This window comes from Lactuca virosa, chromosome 2, assembly GCF_052849685.1.
Source record: "Lactuca virosa cultivar CGN04683 chromosome 2, Lactuca_virosa_CGN04683_v6, whole genome shotgun sequence".
Taxonomy (NCBI): domain Eukaryota; kingdom Viridiplantae; phylum Streptophyta; class Magnoliopsida; order Asterales; family Asteraceae; genus Lactuca; species Lactuca virosa.
Genome location: NC_136427.1, coordinates 250,507,990 through 250,513,212, shown reverse-complemented (window position 1 = coordinate 250,513,212; position 5,223 = coordinate 250,507,990).

Sequence of the window (5,223 nt, the reverse complement as noted above, 5' to 3'; positions counted from 1 at the left end):
TGTCACCCAATTACGTGGATTATGATGTTTGTAAAAATTAATATTTTCCTTTATAGAATTTAAATATTGTCAAAACAATAATGTTTCACCCTGAGAGATAAAACTCCAAAACAATTAATTTAAAAAATTAATAAATTGTCTCCAACAATAATACTTTCATTTTTATAAGGTAATTTAATTGCCAAACTTAAAGCGTAATTTTTTTTCAAATAAAAATTCGGAAATACCCAACCAATTATATATTAAATATAATAGGCAGAAGTTTAAGTAAGACAAAACTGCACAAATGGTCCCTGTAGTTTGCTGAAAATTGTCACTTTGGTCCAAAAAGTTTTAGACTAGCACCACAGGTCCAAACTTTTCGTTTTGTTGCGAGTTTGGTCCAATTTACTTTAAAATATTTTTTTATGACGATTTTACCCTTTTTTTTGTTTTTTTCAGTTTTCGTATAATAATAGTTATCATGCGAGTATTGACCGTCCTCCCTTCGAGATGTTATACGGGAGGAAGTGCAAAACCCCGATATGTTGGGGTGAGGTTGGCCAGAGGGTCATGGGGAGCACCGAAGTGGTGCTCAAGACGACAGAGAGGATTCAGCAGGTTCGGAGCAGACTTCAGACTGCTCAAAGTCGGCAGAAAAGTTATGCCGAGAAGCGCCGATCGGACCTGGAGTTTCAGGTCGGGGATATGGTTCTCCTGAAGGTGTCTCCATGGAAGGGTGTCATCTGATTCAGGAAACGGGGCAAGTTGGGTCCCAGGTATATTGGACCCTTCAGGGTTATAGCCCGGGTGGGCAAGGTGACATATAGGTTGGATCTGCCAGCCGAACTCAGTCAGATTCATAGCACTTTTCACGTCTCCCAGTTACGGAAATGTTTGGAGGACGACTCGGCAGTGGTACCATTAGAGGATATTCAGGTCGATGACAGCCTGAATTACATTGAGCGGCCTGTAGCGATTCTCGACCGGAAGTCGAAGGATCTGAGGAACAAGAGGGTGGAGCTCGTGAAGGTGCAATGGCAGCACCGGAAGGGCTCGGAATGGACCTGGGAGCCGGTGGATGAGATGATGGAGCATTACCCAGAGCTATTCTAGGATCGAGCAGCAGACTTCGAGGACGAAGTCTAAAATAAGTGGGGGAGATTTGTAGCACCTGGTTCCTGGCATGTATTTTATTTAAGTACTTTTGCATTTTTGGCCTGGGACTCGGCGAGTTGAAGGCCCAACTCGCCGAGTAGAAGCGGGATGAGACGCGGGATTTAAGTGATGGACTCGTCGAGTCGGGTCCAGGACTCGACGAGTAGGCTCTGACTGGACAAAACCCTAATCTGAGGGTTTGCACCCTATTTAAACAACCTTATACAGCCTCCATCGCCCCTTTATGCTCCCAGAAACCCTCCATAGCAAACCATAAGTGTTTTGGTGCAAGATCTAAGGCTTTTGAGTGATTTTTGTGGGTTTTGACCTCAAGGAAGGAGGAAGAGCATAGAAGAATCAAGAGGAGACTGAAGGATTCGAGTTTGGTTCATCATTTGCAGTCTTTGAAAGGTATAAAGTTTGTACCTTGCTTGCTTGTTTGTTAGATCCCTTTTTGGGGAAGATTTAGGGCTTTTTAAGCCATATGAGGTAGCCAACCATGATTGCAAACATGGTTGGGGGTCAAGACTCCGGATCTAAGTCTTGGGAGGGGTCACAAGGCAGATTTGGGTTGCTTTTGTTGGATTAATGTCTAAGTCCATAACTATATTTGGTATGTACTTGACCCGACCCGACATGGTCCATTTGGGTTGCATTTCACCGACACAATTTATATGGATAGTCTTTTGAGAATAGTATATTTATGATTTATATTAATATATTATAAGTTCTAATATATTAATATGGAATCATATTATTTAATTAGTATTGATCAAGAATTAATTTAGAATTAATTAAATGATCAAAAAGAACTAATTAAATATCGACTCTTATATATATGGAATGGGCCAAGTTCATTTAGGTTGGGCTAAGCTTTCATGGATGGTCCATGGAGCTTTTAACCCATGGATCCTATGTAAATGAAAGGTCATGGGTATTAGGGTTTACATGGATGTAACCCTAATCCTCCATAATATATAAAGGGGTCCTTGGCTCACAAAATTGACATAAGTGTGTGAAAATAAGAGTGGGCCGATTTTAGTGTGCATACATATTCTCTCAAGTTCTTCCAAGGTGTTTTGGTGATTTGTGATTCCATTTGAGGCTTCCGCACTATTGGGGCTAAGCTCTTAAAGCTTGAAGACATCAAGCTACATCAAAAGGTATGTCATCTAACTAGAACTTTGTAGTATAGGTGCTTCATAATATGCTAGTTAGGATGAAACCTTGGAATAGTTAATATTTGCATGTATAATAGAGAAAACAGAGATCCAAGGTTTATAGGGTTGCATGTACACCATAAGAGTGTTATAATGCTCAAAACCCAACAACTTTTGCACTCAAGGAAGGCCCCATGCAACATAAGAGCCATTTTAGAGCCTTTTAGGCTCAAAAGTCCCATGCATGCACGTAAAGTTCGAAACTTTACGTGCTAGATCGAGCTTAGGGGCTTGGATCTATCTTTTGGTCAAAGGTTGTACATCAGAAATCTAGGATTTAGGGTGTGGACGTTATCGACTCGGCGAGTCCGTTCTTGGGACTCGACGAGTCCAAGGCATAAAGTCTCATGTCTGTTGAGGGTCAAAAGAACTCAGTTGGGTGTTAGAAAGGTTGTAGAAGGTCTGAAGGAGTGACCCAATGTATTGGACTTAGCCTTAGACCTGGAGTTCGTGGGACTCGACGAGTGCTAGAACAGACTCGGCGAGTCCAAGGCAATCTCCTTATGGTTGAAGATGAACTCGACGAGTTGTTCATACAACTCGGCGAGTCAAGGGCAGAACTTGTTCATCAGATGAAGGTGAACTCGACAAGTTGTTCATACAACTCGGCGAGTCGGATGAAGGTTCATTCGATGTTCATATCGAAGAGGAACTCGTCGAGTCGTTGCTAAACTCGACGAGTAGAGTCGTGGATGAGGACAGTTGAAGAGATAGGGACTCGACGAGTTGGCGGCCCAACTCGGCGAGTCGGGTCAACTGGAAGTTGACTTTGACTTTGACTTTGACTTGGACTTGGCCAGGGGTAAAATGGTCATTTTACCCAAAGAATAGATTTCAGACTCTGATTAAGTGTTTTGTGGGGATTATAGTCGGAGGATTTCCGGAGCAGCAGCAGACAGAGATTTCCCGCACAGATTATCAGCAACTACTCGTTCGAGGTGAGTTACCTTCCAGTAGCGGTGGGTCTACGGCCACAATGCCGGCCCACCAGTAGGATTTGTATGTTGGATGATTGTCTTTGTGATATTCATCTAGGTTTGCTACTACCTGATATGTTATATGCTAGCATGATATGTATATGTGACAGTAGTAGAGTCCGGTTGTTAGGACCGGAGGGTAGGTCAGACACCCCAGATATGTATGACAGTATGTGATGATATGATTATATGCTAGCATGATATGTTATATGTGATAGTGGTAGTAGGGAGGGAATAGTCCTCAAGTTCGGTTGTCAGGACCGAAGGGTAGGTCGGACACCCCAGAAACGTCTGACAGTATGTTTACGTTATGATATATGTGATAGTAGCAGTAGGGGGTGGAATAGTCCCCGAGGTTCGGTTGATAGGACCGAAGGGTAGGTTAGCACCCCAAAATGGCTTGACATGGGTAGGTCAGCACCCTAGAATGGCTTGACACGGGTAGGTCGGCACCCCAGAATGGTCGTACTGGGTAGGTCGGGCACCCCAGAATTGCCCGACAGTATGAATGCGATATGTCTGTATGGTATGTGGTATGATGGGGGAACTCACTAAGCTTTGTGCTTACAGTTTTAGTTTTGGTTTCAGGTACCTATTCGTCTAAGGGGAAGGAGCCGGCAGTGTAGCAGCGCATCACACACACACATGATTTCCGCATGGAGTTTTATGGGATTGTACTCTGATATGTTATTATTTTATGACTTGGGTTTTCAGACATGATGCATTGTTTTATGAGATGATGTGTTTTCACAGTATTTTCTTATGAATGTTTTTATGAGTCAGTTAATTAAAAAGAAATTTTTGGACTTGAAAATTAGGATGTTACAAGTTGGTATCAGAGCCCTGGTTTGAGGGATTCGGACACACCCTCGGGAGTGCCTGGACTCAAACCGAGGGATTTAAAAGATTTTTACAAAGCAAATGGTTTTCTAAAATCTGAGTCAAATGGTTTTGAGAAAGAACAAGGTGTATGATGCGTACGACCAGCCGAGCTCAAGTAAGTTTTCCCCAAGATACCCATACTTGTTATAATAAGTTATATGATATATGATTCTGAGAACTGCATGCTAGATTATGGCTAAGGATCTAGGAGGATGCCTTGTATGCCTGATGTATATGATTCTGAGAACTGCATGCTAGAGTAGGGCCAAGGATCTAGGAAGGATTCCTTATATGCCTGTTGTACGAGCTGTATGCTAGGACTGTTTAGTCAGCAGTAGGATAGCCTGATTAGGTTATGCCTGATGCGGTTACTCGATGCACGAATGCTGCTTGCTTTGTGCTTAAGGGGTCCTGACTAACTTTAACTAACTAGTGAGCGGATATTTATCAGTACTCGCAAGCTAGTTAGGGAAGGGAAGTAGGGACTCCTAGTGCAGCTGATGGTGGAGAGTAGGTCAGGGAGTGCCCCAGGAAAGCCTGGGATGAGACTAGATGGAAATGGATATTGGTTAAGGGACCTGGTGAAGTCGAGACAGTCCTTGAGGAAAGTACGGATAGATGTGAAAGGTAGTATGGGCCCGTACTACTGGAAGCAGAGGATCCGTACTCGAATCAAGGAAGGTTGAGACAGAACCGGGAACCTTGGAGAATGTGTTAGACCTCTCGAGAGTATGTATGATCCTGACATTTATGCGTGTATTTTCAGCATGGTGACCACGCGACATGGAGCAGGAGGTTCCGGATCAGGATCAGGATCAGGCTCGGGTGCAGGATCCGAGCAGGTTGATGACGGGCTGCGTGATTTCATCGCGTCTGAGATCACGAGAGGCATTCTTGAGTCGACCCCGGTCATTTTCGGGTCGATCAAGAAAGGGATTGTTGAGCTGATGGAGGATCGCCTCCGGGCATTCAGGAGTGATATGGCGTCTAGCCAGATGAGTACGCGC